This window comes from Triturus cristatus, chromosome 4_2, assembly GCF_964204655.1.
Source record: "Triturus cristatus chromosome 4_2, aTriCri1.1, whole genome shotgun sequence".
In the NCBI taxonomy this organism is placed as follows: domain Eukaryota; kingdom Metazoa; phylum Chordata; class Amphibia; order Caudata; family Salamandridae; genus Triturus; species Triturus cristatus.
The window spans coordinates 918,119,625-918,137,125 of record NC_140586.1 but is presented as its reverse complement, the minus strand read 5'-3'; the positions used below and the strand labels follow the sequence as shown (position 1 = coordinate 918,137,125).

Here is a 17,501-nt window from a genome sequence, read left to right as displayed (position 1 = left end):
CTATTAGCATTTGGTGACCACGTATGGAAGCACAGTAGGCAAACGCCTGTTTCACCCAAATAATGGGTTAGTGGTGGTGGTCTTCATAACCAACTCCCCTAAAGACACGGCTAGAATCTCATTGATGGTCTACTGGTGGAAGTCCACATTGCCAACTCTGCCACTGGCATTATTGGTATCTGGCCATAGATGGTCTACTGGTGAAAGTCCTGAGAATGTATCTACACACTGTGGGTATCCGGACACTGATGGTCTACTGGTGGAAATCCTAAGAATCAATCATACACATGGTGGGTATCCAGTCATTGGCGGTCTAGTGGGGATAGTCCTCCTAAGAATCCATCCTACACATGTCCGGAATCCGGTCACTTATTGCGTAGTGGTGAAAGTCCCAGCAAGAAACTATCCTACACATCATGGGTCTCCTCTCATGGATGTCCTAGTGTTGAACGTCCTCATTGCAAACTCCTCCATGAATATGGCCGATAACCTGTCATTGATGGCGTGTTGCCGGAATGTCTCATTGCACACACTCAGACAGCGCACGCTACTACAGTGTCACCCTCAGCCATCAGTGGTCTTCAGGGGCCGGTCCTGTGCACGAGGGGAGATGCAGTATTTGAGGGGAGGGATGTCTGTGCGGTGAGAGCTTCTGCCAACACACCATCAATGACACTCGCTCACAGACAGCACACACTACTATGGTGTCTCCTTCAGCCAGCAACGGTCTTGTGCAGCTGGTCCAGGGCACGGGGAGAGATGCAGTGTGCAAGGGGAGGGGTGTTCGTGGCATGGTTCAGCTTCTCCGCTTTGCAGATCTGGGGCCCCTCGATCTCTCGGTGACTTAAATCCATTCCACAAGGCAGCGAAGAAATAAAGAGTTTGGTAAACCAACCACTGGAGCAGGACACCTGTCCAGCAAGCAGGCAGTTGTGTTCCATCTCCTCTGTGTACAGGGGTCACACATTAGTTGGCATCGCCACTCAAATGAAGTATGCATGTGTACAAGTCACTGAACTATCTTGTCTGGTGTGCAGACTCTGGGCAGCTTGGGCCACGTATGTGGAATACATGATGCAAAGCCGTGAAGGGGCCTTTTGCTGGTCTTAAGATTTTGTGTCCCTTTGAGTCACTGGAGAGGCTCATTGCAGTAAGTATCCCACTCACCTCAGGTTCTCCTAGCTGGTCACACGCATTGGCACTAGATTAATATCGAGGGCTTCATGGCAGGACTGCCGACCACGCCAGCCTGGATGCGGACACCAGAGTCTGGCTTCAGACACATATCCCTTACCTAGTATAGTCCGCCAGGGGTCACCCGGCATGGCCCCCCGGTATGAACCCCTGTACACAGGTTTGAGGCAAAAGTAAAGACAGAGCGAGCATCTGGAGAGCAAAGCACCTGCAACAGGTACAGCGAGCAGCGGAGGGTGAAGAATCCCCACAGAGTAGCGGAACTAATAGGAGGGCAGAAGAGTGGACATTTGGCCGCCCCAGGGCGAGTGCGCCCCTGTTCGGAACAGGTTAAGTAAAAAAATGTATTCAAGTTTCCTGTAAAGCGCAACTACTCACCCATTAGGGTCTCGAGGTGCTGGGGGGGGGGGGGTGGTGATGGGGGTGACGGGTGGGTCTGTGGTTCAGTCGAGGAGCCAGGTCTTGAGGTCCTTCCTGAATAGCGGCAGCGATGGCGACTGCCTGAGCTGCGGAGGCAGGGAGTTCCAGGTGTTCACGGGGAGGTGGGAGAAGGATTTTCCTCCAGCCGCGTTGTTGCAGATCCTTGGGATGGTAGCCAGGGCCAGTTGGGCGATGACGTTTAGTGGGAGTGTAGAAGGAGAGGCAGTGGTTGAGGTATGCAGGTCCGGCGTTGATGAGGGCTTTGTAGGTGCGCGTGAGGAGCTTGAAGAGAATTCTTTTGTTGATAGGAAGCCAGTGAAGGTCTTTCTGGTGGCCGGTGATGTGGCTGCAGTGCGGGATGTTCAGGATGAGTCTGGCAGAGGCGTTCTAGATGTTCTGCAGTTTGTTTAGGACTCTCTGGGTAGTGGTAGCGTAGAGTGCGTTGCTGTAGTCTAGTCTGCTGCTGATGAGCATAAGGGTGACAGTTTTCCTGGACTCTTTGGGGATCCACTTGAAGATCCTACGAAGCAGGCAGAGCACGTGAAAGCAGGACAACGAGACATTAATTCGGCGGTTCGTTGTGAGCAAGGAGTCACGGATGATGTGGAGGTTTCGCGCGTGGTCCGCGGGTGGGGTTCCGAACGCTGTGGGCCACCAGGAATTGTCCCAGGCAGAGGGGGTGAAGCCCAAGAGGACGACTTTGGTCTTGTCTGAGGTGAGCTTGAGGCAGCTGTCCTTCATACCATTATGGAAGTTGCTTTTGGCGTCTGTGAGGGAAAGAATCAGCAGGGTGTCATTGGCATAGGGAAACTATGTTGAGCTTGTGGCTTCTGAAGATGGCTGCACGCGGGGCCATATAGATGTTGAAGAGGGTGGGGCTCAAGGAGGATTCTGGAGGCACTCCGAAGCGGATCTCTGTGGGTTCTGAGTTGAACGTGGTAGTCTGACTGTTTGGCCGGTAAGGAAGGAGTGGATCGATTCTAGGGCTTTGTCGCAGATGCGAGTGTCGGGGAGTCTTACGCAGAGAGTGGGGGGGGGGGGGGGGGAGGAGGGAAGACTGTCGAACGCGGCTGAGAGGTACAGGAGGATGAGGGCAGCCGTTTTGCCTTGATCGAGGAGGGTGTGTGTGTCTGTAGCGGCAGGGAGAGCAGGCTCGGTTCTGTGGTTGCTTCTGAAGACCGATTGGGAGAGGTCAAGGATGCGATTCATTTCGATGAACTCAGAGTTGGGCATTGATGACTTTCTCAATGACTTTGGCTGGGAAGGGGAGCAGAGAGGTGGGGGGGCTGTAGTTCTTGAGGTCCGTCCGGTCGACAGAAGGTTTTTTCAGCAGGGGGATGATCTCAGCAGGTTTCCTGTTTTCAGGGAAGATGGTGGTCTTGATGGAGCCGTTGATGGTGCAGCAGAGCTCAGACGCGATGGAGGTGCCGGCTCTGTTGACGATGTGGTGAGGGCAGGGATCAGAGGGGGCTCCGGAGTGGATGCTCTTCATGACCTTGAAGGTGTCGTCTGAAATGAGGGTGGTCCAGATGGTCAGTGTCTGCTGGGGTTATTGGGTGCGGGTGGTTCTCGGGTAGCGAAGCTGTCGTAGATCTCCTTGATCTTGCAGTGCAATAAAGTGGTGAGGATTTTGCAGAGGTCTTGCGAGGGGGAACGTCTGCTGTCTGTGCTGGGTTTGGCAAATTCTTTGACCACAGTGAAAAATTGTTAGCTGTTGTGTGCGTTGGCATGGATGTATTCCTGTACGGCTGCTTTCCATGTTGGTCTAATGAGGTGGTGGTGTGCAGTGATTGCGGTTTTAAGTGCCACTATCTTGCTGCTCCTCCATCTTTTCTCATTCTGTCTGCAGGTGGGTCTGGGCTCTTGGAGGGCCAGGCTGGCTTTCTTCGAGGGCTGCTTGCCTGAGTGTTTCCTGAGGGGAGCCAGTGTGCTAGCACAGTCGGAGATCCAGCGGTGGAGGTTGCGTGGTGAGGTATTGTCGTCCGTGGATGTTGGTGGTGGGGTTTTGCTGAGTGAGGTGGTGAGCTGGTCTTCACTGATCTTGTTCCAGCTTCTGCGAGAATACCGGTAGGCGTGGTGACGAATGGTGGGTTTGGCGAAGGAAAAGTGGACGCAGTGGTGGTCGGTCCAGTGTGGCTGGGAGGTGTGGCTGACAGATGTTGCTAGCAGAGAAGATGGGATCGAGCGTGTGTCCTGCAGGTGTGACCCGTTGTTTGAGTCCAATGGTGGTGAGGTTCTCCAGTAGGGATGAGGTATTGTGGGCATCAAGGTTATCCAGGTGGAAATTGAGTTCACCAAGTAGGATGTGATCCACTGAGGCAAGAGCGTGGTGAGCTTTGAAGTTGGCTATGGCTTCGCTGAGGGTGGTGGGATCCAGGAGGTCCGTCGACGAGGGTGCCGCAGAGGGTGTCTATCGGGTTGGTCTGAGTCTAGAAGTGTTCCATGTCAGGTGAGTGCTCGTTGGAGCTGGTTGTGAGGCAGAGGGTGTTTTTGTGGACAATGGCGATGCCTTTTCCCGGTTGGTGGACGTGGTCCTTGTGGATGATTTTTCCTCCATTAGGGATGAACGTTGCGATGTCTGGGGCTGAGGTGGGGGTTCATCTAGGTTTCTGTGAAAAAGGCAACGTTGGGAAGATGGAGTCAAGCAGGTCCCAGATCTCTCCGGAGTATCTTCTGAAGGAGCGAGCGGGTGTGGAGGAGGATGCAGCTGAGGTGGTCGGGTCCGGTTAGAGAGTAGCGATCAGTGGGTCTGATGCGAGGAGGCAGGTGAAGGCGCATTTGCGGCAGGTGGACAGGCCTTGGGTGTCCTTCGAAGGTGCAAAATGGCAGCATCCCGGTCGAGTGCATGGAGGGTGCTGGCATTGTAGCAGTGGGGGCCGAGGAAACCAGGGTCCCTGGCAGTGAGTGCAGATGGGTGTAGACGGGCTGGCCTTTGATGAGCCCGCTGCCATGCCACAGCCACCATTAAGTAATGGTGGGGTAAAGTTAAGATCAGTAAATGCATTTTACAGTTGAAATGAAAACATTTGTCGCCAAAAGCATTATTGCGCCCCCAAATCGCACGGGCGGCTGTACCTTTCCAAATTAGCAATTTGCATTCCAAATGTAAAATGCTCCCAAATGATGGTGCAGGTCTCGTTGCAGAGGCTCGGTGAGGGGTAAATATCTGGGCACGGGGTGTGGGGTAGAGATATGCCATCTCAGTTGCCCTGTCCCTGGAGGTGGGTCCTGGCAGCAGGTCACAAATCACGGTGGGCAGGCATTGTGCACGGTTAACTTTGCAATAAACACACTATCGTTTCAGAATTGTACAGCATTCAAAGTGCTGCACGTGCCCTGGCGTACTGCACGTGCCCTGGACCTCTGGAGGCACGGATATGGACAGAGACAGAGAGAGTGTCCCGCAGACCCGCACTGAGTACCAGTGCAGCGAAACCGAAGGCCACAGACGAGTGATGTCTCAGAGGAGAGGAGTGCTCTGAACGGGTGCTACCCCCCCTCCCCCCCCCCGGGGACCTTTCACCCCTCTGGCAGCTGAGCCTGCCTCTGAATCACTTCTCCGGGCCCCGACCTCCGCCAAGGGACTGCCAGCCGTACCCACGCCCCTGAAGAGCCGCCCTGGTGCGATACTCACGTCCAGACGAGTCAGATGAAGGAGTCGGGAGATGTCAGGGCTCAGTCCTGACTGACACTGCAGACAAGCCAGGCCGGTCCTTCGGGTCACACCCCGACTCCCTGCCTCCGGGGTCTTCTCACGCAGAGTGGAACCGGCCCTCATCCCGGCTCCCGGGCACACCCTGTGCCCCACTTTCACTTGAACACCCGCGTGTGACTTCATTGTTGTGCCGCGCCCCTCCCGCGCCTCCCGCGGCTTGGCAGGGCTGCTCCGGGTGTTTAAATCCGATGTAAGCCTCCTCATGTACGAACGACATCCAGCGCATCCTGTCCCCAGATGACCCCAGCGCCTGACACTGCCCGACCTGAGGCATGGCACTACCACATCTCCTCTCGGTGGCTGCAGAGACAGATGAGCGCAGGGGTCGGACTGGGACAGACAGAAGCCCCCGGTGCTAAACTAAAATTGGGTTAGGAAGGTAAAAAGTGGCACAAGTTTGCAAATTGGGGCAGTTTCGAGCTTGTAAAGACGCTGCATTAGTATTTTGCAAATTAAACAAGTGCGCGCATTAATGCTTGCTGCAGGCACTGTTTGTTTTAATACCAGGGAAATCGACAGTAAAACCCGGCCCAGTAGATCGTAAAACAGGCCCATAAACATGGCCCAAACACGGAGCTGTCGGACTAGCCCTCCGGGCACTGCCCGGTTGCCCTATTGGCAGGGCCACTATAATTTGGCGACAGGAGAGGGTGGAACTATAGGGCAGGGTTGGGTTAATTATGCAGCATTAAAAAGGCAAAATTATGCGGTAAGTTAGATAGTGCGACTTCATTATTTTGATACTATTCCTTATTGTCCTCTTAACACCCGTTAACACTGCCTAGGCATTGGTTGCGCCTCATTATTGCCACTTTCACACACAGAAAGGTGACCCGCCAACCGTGGAAAGGACCCGCCACTGCGCAGCAACGCGCCACTGCGTTTTTACTAACTTTTGAACCGTTTCAGATAGAAACAATTTTTTTAAACTAAAATCTGCAGATTATGCAGTAGATAATAGATTACGTGGCAAATGCGTCAAATGTACAATTATGCGAAGATGGCAGCTGCACAATCGCGTAATTCCAGTGCCCCTGTCTAAGGGCGAGTCCGACCAGGGGCGCATTCTCTCAGCAGCGAATGGTGCTGGGAGTGAGTGGCACCAAAAGACAAACGACATTTTTGGAGACAATTGGCACAAGGGCATCGGCCCCGCCGCTTGAAGGGCTCCCCCAACACCCCGTCCTTTCATACTCTCCCCCCCCCCCCCCCCCCGCAGCGTTGGTTCAGGACGCACAGGCATCTTAACATGGAGGCGTCACACGACACGCATCACTCAGACGCCAGAAGACGCATGTTTACACATCACAAGACGCAGAACCATCACATGGATGTCACAAGGGGCACACCTACACCTCACCCGTGAACCCCTCGTTTCTGTTCTTTTTCCGAGCAGTCCGTGTATTGCATCCTCTTGAATTGTTGTATGTAAGCGGGGGTGAGTCCAAGATCGGGCCCTTTACGGCATTTCTTTTTTAATGGAACATCTGCGGCCCCGGACCCTCCGAGGGGTGCTGCCACCAAATCAAAAGGCGATGCCAGGTGCGCGGGGGATCCGGGCGGTCGCTGACACGCAGTTCTCACCTATTAACCGGGTGCATTTGGGCACAACCGAGGACTAGCCCTTGGGGGACGAGGAACCTGGGTGTAGGGGGGGCCCACAGTAGATATCCTAAGGGCAGCCAGCCCCTCCCCCCGCACAGGAACTTACGAGCTGGGAGACCTCCTGGTATGGATGGGAGAGGGAAGGTGGAGACCCCCCATAAGGAGGGCGCCCCATCCCTTGGGATGGAGGAGGGGTAAAAAGAGGGGGCACAGAGCCAGTCTGGATCTCACTCAGAGCGGTTATGGAATATTTTGTAGGATGCACAGGAACAGACTAGTTATGGTTAGGTAACTCCCGGGTACTAGTCTCCGATAAGGCCAGGTCTCACTAGTAAACTAGAAGTAAATGTTGGTTCTGTGCACACACTTTATGGAAAATGTTTTTATTGTGTGTGTGGGGGGGGGGAATACAGCCAGGGTCTTACCACCCCTAACCCAAAGTAATAAGAAATGGGCGCATTGTATTGTTGCGAAGTTGGGGTGTGTGGGTAATGGTAAGTAAGCATGGGACGTCAGCGACTCCCTGGCCATACGGGGTGGGGCACACATGCAGTCTATTCTGCTGTAAATGGATTTATACAGCGCTCCGCGTCACTCGCCATCGGCCGGCGAAGGAACGGTCCAGCTCCGGAAACACAGGGGTGTATCAATGGTTCGGCAAGTGCAGTTGCACCAGGGCTAAATGTCAGTAAGTGTGGAGGCGTGTGCGAACCTGCGAGTACTGAATTAAAAGTGCATTTGTATAGTGCTTATCACCCTTCACGAGCAGCGCTCTACTCAGGAGGCCAGGGTTAGGAGTCAATCCACTGGTTATTGGAATTCAACCTCTATTCTCAAACAAAATATTCCTTGCATGGACGCCAACTTTTCTTGTGCATTAATGGGTCAGGTGTTCCCCTTAGAGGGGGCTAACGAGAGAAGCCGGATGGAAAGACAAGATACTGCTAGGATGCAGAGATAGTTTAAAGAAAGAGATTAAGATAGGCCTGCGACTTAGAGTAGTTCATATACACAGGAGGTACGTAAAGGGGGAAGGTGTAAGTTTGTGTGCAGGCAAGAGTGAGAATAAGTAAGGGAGTGAGTTAGAGGATAAGGGGGAGGAAGTGAATGTGAGGGAGAGTTTGCGTGTTTTACGAGTGCGGCCTTCCTGCTCGCCATGGCATACTTCATATCATTCTGGGCTCCTGGGGACGCCCACGGTACCTTGCTGCCCACTGGAGATCATTCTTGGCATAAGGAAAGGCACCCTTGAAAAATACAGGTCCCGCCATTCTAGAAGTGATTTTGGCAAAGCATAAAAATGCTGGGGCTTGCATACTGGAGGAGATTCTTGGCATGGGGGGCACCATGGCTGAAGCTGGGGCATTGGAGATAGTTCTGGATAGAAGGAATGGCACCCATAGCAAAATGCAGGCCCTACTAGAAGCAATGCTTGAAAATGCAGGCCCCGGCATACTAGAAGCAATGCTTGAAAATGCAGGCCCGGCAGCCCCGGCATACTAGAAGCAATGCTTGAAAATGCAGGCCCCGGCATACTAGCAGCAATGCTTGAAAATGCAGGCCCCGGCATACTAGAAGCAATGCTTGAAAATGCAGGCCCCGGCATACTAGAAGCAATGCTTGAAAATGCAGGCCCCGGCATACTAGAAGCAATGCTTGAAAATGCAGGCCCCGGCATACTAGAAGCAATGCTTGAAAATGCAGGCCCCGGCATACTAGAAGCAATGCTTGAAAATGCAGGCCCCGGCATACTAGAAGCAATGCTTGAAAATGCAGGCCCCGGCATACTAGAAGCAATGCTTGAAAATGCAGGCCCCGGCATACTAGAAGCAATGCTTGAAAATGCAGGCCCCGGCATACTAGAAGCAATGCTTGAAAATGCAGGCCCCGGCATACTAGAAGCAATGCTTGAAAATGCAGGCCCCGGCATACTAGATGCAATGCTTGAAAATGCAGGCCCCGGCATACTAGATGCAATGCTTGAAAATGCAGGCCCCGGCATACTAGAAGCAATGCTTGAAAATGCAGGCCCCGGCATACTAGAAGCAATGCTTGAAAATGCAGGCCCCGGCATACTAGAAGCAATGCTTGAAAATGCAGGCCCCGGCGTACTAGAAGCAATGCTTCAAAATGCAGGCCCGGCATACTAGAAGCAATGCTTGAAAATGCAGGCCCGGCAGCCCCGGCATACTAGAAGCAATGCTTGAAAATGCAGGCCCCGGCATACTAGCAGCAATGCTTGAAAATGCAGGCCCCGGCATACTAGAAGCAATGCTTGAAAATGCAGGCCCCGGCATACTAGAAGCAATGCTTGAAAATGCAGGCCCCGGCATACTAGCAGCAATGCTTGAAAATGCAGGCCCCGGCATACTAGAAGCAATGCTTGAAAATGCAGGCCCTACTAAGCCCCGGCATACTAGAAGCAATGCTTGAAAATGCAGGCCCCGGCATACTAGAAGCAATGCTTGAAAATGCAGGCCCCGGCATACTAGAAGCAATGCTTGAAAATGCAGGCCCCGGCATACTAGAAGCAATGCTTGAAAATGCAGGCCTCGGCATACTAGCAGCAATGCTTGAAAATGCAGGCCCCGGCATACTAGAAGCAATGCTTGAAAATGCAGGCCCGGCATACTAGCAGCAATGCTTGAAAATGCAGGCCCCGGCATACTAGAAGCAATTCTTGAAAATGCAGGCCCCGGCATACTAGAAGCAATGCTTGAAAATGCAGGCCCCGGCATACTAGAAGCAATGCTTGAAAATGCAGGCACCGGCATACTAGAAGCAATACTTGAAAATGCAGGCCCCGGCATACTAGATGCAATGCTTGAAAATGCAGGCCCCGGCATACTAGAAGCAATACTTCAAGGTGCGAGCCCCGGCATACTAGAAGCAATACTTGAAAATGCAGGCCTGGCATACTAGAAGCAATACTTGAAAATACAGGCCCCGGCATACTAGATGCAATGCTTGAAAATGCAGGCCCCGGCATACTAGAAGCAATACTTGAAAACGCAGGCCTGGCATACTAGAAGCAATGCTTCAAGCTGCGAGCCCCGGCACACTAGAAGCAATGCTTCAAAATGCAGGCCCCGGCATACTAGAAGCAATACTTCAAGGTGCGAGCCCCGGCATACTGGAAGCAATACTTCAAGATGCAGGTCCGGCATACTAGAAGCAATACTTCAAGGTGCGAGCCCCGGTATACTGGAAGCAATACTTCAAGATGCAGGTCCGGCATACTGGAAGCAATACTTCAAGATGCAGGCCTGGCATACTGGAAGCAATACTTCAAGATGCAGGCGCCGGCATACTGGAAGCAATACTTCAAGATGCAGGCGCCGGCATACTGGAAGCAATACTTCAAGATGCAGGCGCCGGCATACTGGAAGCAATACTTCAAGATGCAGGCGCCGGCATACTGGAAGCAATACTTCAAGAAGCTGGTGGCAGCATACTAGAAGCAATACCTCCAATACAGCGGCATACTTGCGCCGAAGGACTGGTTGGGGAGGCAATGCATGTTAAAATGCTGGCTTTAAAATACTGGAGGTAAGTTTTTTTTACATATAGGCCGCCCATTGTCATGCTATATGGGCAATATCAATGGGAAAATTCTGGTACTGGAATATTGTATGTAATTCTTGGCATAAGGTGGTATTCATAACAAAATGCTGACATTGGCACAATGCAGGTAATTCTTTTACCAAAAGGTAACAAGACAAATTTAGAAATAAATAAATGGGATGAACACCTGGCAAGTATTGCTCCGTACCACTTTAAAAGATTACCAGCCGCCACCATTTCATAGTGTGCCCCCTTAACCAGCCTCTGTTCCATAGTGTGCCCCCTCACCCTGAACGTTTGTAGCACCCTTAGTAGTACTAGTATCTATAGCCGGGGGTTACAGAGTGCCCCCCCCCCTCACCCTGAAAGTTTTTAGCACCGTTTGTAGCATCTATAACCTGGGGTTACAGAGTGCCCCCCTCACCCTGAAAGTTTGTAGCACCGTTTGTAGCATCTATAACCTGGGGTTACAGAGTGCCCCCCTCACCCTGAAAGTTTGTAGCACCGTTTGTAGTATCTATAGCCAGGGGTTACAGAGTGCCCCCCACTCACCCTGATAGTTTGTAGCACCGTTTGTAGCATCTATAGCCGGGGGTTACAGAGTGCCCCCCTCACCCTGAAAGTTTGTAGCATCTATAGCCAGTGGTTATAGAGTGCCCTCCACACCCTGAAAGATTGTAGCACCGTTTGTAGTATCTAAAGCCAGGGGTTACAGAGTGCCCCCCACTCACCCTGATAGTTTGTAGCACCGTTTGTAGCATCTATAGCCGGGGGTTACAGAGTGCCCCCCTCACCCTGAAAGTTTGTAGCATCTATAGCCAGTGGTTATAGAGTGCCCTCCACACCCTGAAAGTTTGTAGCACCGTTTGTAGTATCTAAAGCCAGGTGTTACAGAGTGCCCCCCCACTCACCCTGAAAGTTCGTAGCACCGTTTGTAGTATCTAAAGCCGGGGGTTACAGAGTGCCCCCCTCACCCTGAAAGTTTTTAGCACCGTTTGTAGCATCTATAGCCGGGGGTTACAGAGTGCCCCCTCTCACCCTGAAAGTTTGTAGCACCTTTCGTAGTATCTATAGCCGGGGGTTACAGAGTGCCCCCCTCACCCTGAAAGTTTGTAGCATCTATAGCCAGTGGTTATAGAGTGCCCTCCACACCCTGAAAGTTTGTAGCACCGTTTGTAGCATCTATAACCTGGGGTTACAGAGTGCCCCCCTCACCCTGAAAGTTCGTAGCACCGTTTGTAGTATCTAAAGCCGGGGGTTACAGAGTGCCCCCCTCACCCTGAAAGTTTGTAGCACCGTTTGTAGCATCTATAGCCGGGGGTTACAGAGTGCCCCCTCTCACCCTGAAAGTTTGTAGCACCGTTTGTAGCATCTATAGCCGGGGGTTACAGAGTGCCCCCTCTCACCCTGAAAGTTTGTAACACCGTTTGTAGTATCTAAAGCCGGGGGTTACAGAGTGCCCCCCTCACCCTGAAAGTTTGTAGCACCGTTTGTAGCATCTATAGCCGGGGGTTACAGAGTGCCCCCTCTCACCCTGAAAGTTTGTAGCACCTTTCGTAGTATCTATAGCCGGGAGTTGTGAAATCGCCATTGCTGAATGAAGGCTTCTAGCAGAGAAACAGGGCCGGCCTTGAGCACGGGCGAGCTGGGACCCTTGAAGTCGGTTATCTTTCCCTTGCCGGTTGCATCTACTGAAAACGCTGTTACCAGAAATTGGTATTTACCAAAGATGTTGTTAGGGTGGGCGTAGTTCGCGAAGTAGCACTTCGCGAAGCTACGCAAAGTGAAGTTCGCACTACGCGAGCTACGCGTAGCACTTCGCGAACTGCGAAGTAACATGTTCGCACTGTGCAAGATGTTGTTTTCAATGATTGCACAGTGCGGACAAGCAACCGGCACTGTGCAATCATTGAAAATGGCATCTTGCACAGTGCGAGCTGTAGTTTTCTGCTGCTCGAGTAGATTTTTACTCGAGCTGCAGCTTTCTCAACGCGAACTGGTAGTTTCTCATCGCGAGCGGTCGCGAGCATACGCGACCCCTCGCAATGAGAAACCTGACCTTCTCGCGTTGGGAATCTCGCCGGGAGGTTTATTTTCCATGCTCGCGATCGCGAACAAGGAAAAAGTCTCGCCAGGATGTCATTTTGCTTGCTCGCGGTCGCCAACTTGACGTTGAGGACCGCGAGCAAGCAAAAAATGACCGCAGCACTACGCAACACTACGCTACGCGTGTTCGCACTGTGCTACGTGCAGTTCGCGTAGCGCGAACTTCGCAAACTACGCGAGCGTAGCGTAGTGCTTCGCCCAGGCCTAGTTGTTATATCCGTGCCTTTCCTTATTCGTAAGCACCATAGGGTTTGACCTCCGGACTCATGGGTTTATAATCTCACAGAAATCAGCCGAGTTGATGCGAAATGTGTATTTAGCCCAAGTATGCTCGTGTGACGTCTGACTTAAAGATATCCGGCACGCAGTGTGAGTGAGGTTTATGGCAGTAGATTAACTTTGGCACAAATGATCATAAAAGGTGCTATTGCATCATATGTCGTTTCCACGATCCTGCCTCCTGAATTCAGGAGGGCGAGCGGAGGCATGCACCGGTTGAGCGCACCTTGCGGAGCAATGGCAAGATGTGTATACAACACGCTCACCGTGCAAACTGTCACATGCATGCCACAATTTGAGCAGCCACCCACTGGCATATGATATTATAATGACCCTTGAGGTGCCACAGAAGAGGTTCACAGCTTGAACCCGCACGAAATAATGTTTTCATTTTACGGGTCTGACCAGAAGTGGCAAGTATTTTTATTGCCCATGCATGCATACCTTGATTGCATGCCCTACACAACTTGACCAGCGCAAACGGCTGCATATGAGGGAGGCGATACACATTTAATAATCACCCTGATGAAAGCCCCCGACCTATTCAGGCCTGTGAGAGAAGGGCTGAAACATGTTGGTTAAGGAAAGGTCACAGGACCATTGAATCCTATATACCCCAAATTGACATTTAGTTTTACTGTCCCCAACCATCCCATGAATAAGGGGTACCTTGAATGATGTTCAATCTTTAGTTACATCCCCTAGGTCCTTTCTTATAAGAGCTCCCTGGAACACGGTTGAGCCCACGCTGACCTTTAGGAGTCGGGATGAACCCAATGATGAAGCATGACAGACTAGTGTGAGGGTTATTTAAAGAAAAGGAGTTTTTTGCTTCCCTGCGCCTGGTGACGCGGGGTCTAGTTGGGGCAGGCACATCGCGTCACACTAGGTGGGATACCCGTGAGTATTGCACAGACGGGCCCAGGCTGCCTAGATTTAGAGACGATCTGATGAGCTGGCCAAGTGAACTGTTTTATTTTAGTTATTTTCGGCTACCACTGCCTGCTAATTTTCTCTATAAGTCTTCATTTTCTGTCCCTGCATTTCCCTTTGTACCTCTCCTCCTCGCCCACGCCCTCTCACTTCCAATTTAACACACGAATAGATGGTCTTGTGCAGTGAAGAGGTAAATCTGTACAAAGGTCTGTCACTGCTGAGGTAAATTAGCCAGGACCGGACCTGTAAACACAAATGCGCCCTCACCCCAACCTCCCCCCCCCCCCCTCAGATCAGCAGGCACCTAGGCAGCAAGAACGCCCTTTCCTCGCCCAGACTCAGTCCACGACACCCTCGGCTTGGATTCTGTCCCAACCAGAGCAGCGGCTTCGAGTATTATACTCACGAATACATAATATTTTTAAAGCACACAGTTACCCCCAGGAGGGTGTCCTGGCGCTAGGCAAACAATGTGTATGCACACAACAGTGTCACGCTGCAGAGCGAGCTCCTCTCGTTCGGACAGACCCCATAAAACCGAAGCAGCGCTTTTGAGTTGTGCTTTAGTCGTGGCGGCCATTATACACTGTACTAAGAAAAACACCACAAAAAGCGCCAATACACAACACTCAGGGGGTGATGTCTCTCTAGACGCACGCACGAGCACTGTTGTCGGGTGGAGCACACGTGACGTAGGCTGCATGTATTCTGCACTTCCCTCACAAGCAGGCGGTAACACATCACACGTGTCACAAGACACTGGTCGGACACGCGTTAGAAACATGTGGGAAGGCGCGCACACATACTCAGACTAGACAGAAGTTATAGTACGTGCACGAACACACAAGGACGCATCAAAACATGTAGATGTCAAACAGCACATACACCCACGGTGCGTTGTGAAGGCCCTCCCTTTCTTTAGCAGCTACAGGGGGTGGTGTTCTTGATGGGTCTTCTTAATTAACGTGAAAGGATGGGAGGGTGAGTGAGTGAGTGAAAGGGTGGATGGATAGATGCATTGATGAATAAGTGAAAGGATGGATGAGGGGAAAGAAGGGCAGATGAGTGAAAGAATGAAAAGATGAGTGAAAAGGTGGGTGGGTGAGAGAAAGGATGGATGGATTGAGAGAAAGGATGGATGGATAGAGTGAAAGGATGGATGGATGTAAGGATAAATGAGTCAAAGAAAGAATGGATGAGTGAAAGGGAGGGTGGATGGAAAGCTGAAAGGTTGGATGAGTGAAAGGGTGAATGCATGGACGGATGAGTGAAAGGGCGGATGGAAGAGTGAAAGGATAAATGGCTGGATGATGGCTCAAAGGGTGGATGGCTGAGTGAAAGGGTGGATGAGTAAAAGATTGAGGATGGATGAGTGAAATGGCACACGGATGGATTGTTAAGTGAAAGAGTGGACGATGGATTTATGGATGGATGGGCGGGCGGAATGGTGACAATGATGGATGAAAGATTGATTATGAGAGAATATAAAGGTGAAATGGTGGATATCAGTGGGTGGAAGGATGAAAGAATGAATGGATAGATGCTTGGATGGAAGAGGAAAGCAAGCTTTACATGGGAGGGTCGCGATGACTTGCTTTGTGCCATAAGAGGTTTGGTTCAAAGAAAGAGGCATTTTACATTTCTAGCTAATCCCTCGCACAGATGCCCCAAGCGGCACACACACACACACAAGACAAGCAGCACACATTAAAAGACACATGCATACACAGATGCCCCACACACAACAGATGGCAGGCACACACATATACCGACATTAAAAGACGTGGACATGTACACATATTTCCCAAGCGGCACACGCATCACAAGACACGCACACAACACAGACGTCACAAGCAGACGGAAGGGCCAGTCAGGGGTGTCCGGCCAGTGAGGTCACTCAGCCTGCCTTGGCCTTGAGTGACATCGCTCAGACCGACACAGAAGCCCAAACTAGAGGTCACGGGTGGGTCAGCGACGGGTCATGCAAGGTCGGACAGGGAACCGAGGCTGCAAGTGCCAGCGTAGGAGAGACCGCAGCACTTCATGCATTTACACGTCTCCTTTGCACCACTGGTCCGAGTAGACACGTCACGCACATACATGCCAATGACGTACACTGTACTGTGTGCGGGAGGCAGAGGTTGGAGCACCGTAGCCAGCCGCTAGGAGGCCTTGGGTACAGGTATGGGGTCACTGATAGATGCTGACGTCACCCTGCCAAGGACGCTTGCAGACGGCGACGTCATTGCCATCACAGCTTGCCGATTGCGTCACTGTCATGCCAGCCTACCCGCTAACGTCACTATCATGACGACCATTAGTGACGTCACTTTCATGGATGTCACTGGTGACGTCAACATGCAGAGGACGCCAGCTGATGACGCCACTGTCGCGCTACGGGTGTCGGAGAAGGAGTCTCTCTCCATGCATTATTTGCAGGGGTGGCCTAGGTGCCCCCAGACTCGCTAGGGCGCCTGCCTCGGTGCAGGAGGGCATGAGCCCGGGCACACCACACTGTCAGTGCCCGTGGGTCCAGAGGGTGGGCCGAGGCCCCACCTCCCCGGTATCTCCAGCCCTCTGGGCCCCCTCTGCCTCTGGTGAGGTCTCTGGGTGCCTCCGGCGCCGGGAGGCACGTGGTGAGCAGCCGCCCTCCCTCCCTCCATCCATCCCACCGAGGAGGCGGGCGCCTCTCCCCAGCGCCCTCCCTCCCCGGGCCGGTCTGACAGCCCTCCTCCGCCGGCACTCCTTCCCTCCCCCCCTCCATCCCACCGAGGAGGCGGGCGCCTCTCCCCAGCGCCCTCTCTCCCTGGGCCGGTCTGACAGCCCTCCTCCGCCCGGGCTCGGCTGCCTCTCCGGGCCTAGCTCCCGCCTCACCTCGCCTCTCAGTCCAAGGCTCAGCTCCCTCTCCGTGGCCTGCCGGGGTGTCAGAGGTCCCTCCCAGGCTGGACTGCTTCACTCGGCCCCGGGGTGAGGACTCCCTCCCCGGTTCAGCCGCCACGCCGTCTCGGGTGCCCCCCCCCCATACAAGTGACCGCACTCCCTGCTCCCCTCCCCAACCCTCCTGACCGCCCCTTCTACCTCCCTATCGGGCATTCGGTCACCTTGATGGTGGCCCAGAGACGCCCCCTTCCATCCACCACACATCTCGGAAGGGGGTTCCCGCCCTCTCATGCGATCGGTCAGCTCGGCCTCCCAGGTTTGGAAACACCTCCCACCTTAGCGGGTACTGTCGAAACTTCCACCCTCGGGGGACGGGAAGTCACACCCCACCCCCTCCCAGGCTGGCATCGCTTCCACCCTCGGAGGCCGGGTGGCGCAGCCCGCTCTCCTGGGCTGGCGCCACTTCCACCCTCGGATGACAGGCCTAGCTGGCACGGCCCACTCCTAGGCTGGCACTACATTCCACCCCTCCTAGGCTGGCACCGCTTCCACCCCGGGTGGCACAGCCTACTCTCTCCTAGGCTAGTTCTACCTTCCACCCCTCTTAGGCTGGCTCCGCTTCCACCCTCGGAGGCCGGGTGGTTCAGCCCACTCTCTCCTAGGGTGGCACTACCTTCCACCCCTCTTAGGCTGGCACCGCTTCCACCCTCGGAGGCCGGGTGGTACAGCCCACTCTCTCCTAGGCTGGCACTAGCTTCCACCCCTCTTAGGCTGGCACCGCTTCCACCCTCGGAGGCCGGGT

General features: G+C 53.1%; 1 protein-coding gene across 2 annotated transcripts in view; it reads right to left on the bottom strand.

The window, feature by feature from the left end:
- Positions 1-17,501, bottom strand: part of ELOVL1 (ELOVL fatty acid elongase 1) — a 204,876-nt gene that overhangs the window by 185,070 nt on the left and 2,305 nt on the right. The window contains exon 1 of one of the 2 annotated variants that reach the window (XM_085602971.1): positions 16,694-16,929. The exons of the other annotated variant lie outside the window; for it this stretch is intronic. The gene's annotated coding sequence lies outside the window, so the exon portion shown is untranslated. Of the gene's footprint in view, positions 1-16,693; positions 16,930-17,501 lie in introns of those variants that run through there. 2 annotated transcript variants of the gene reach the window in all.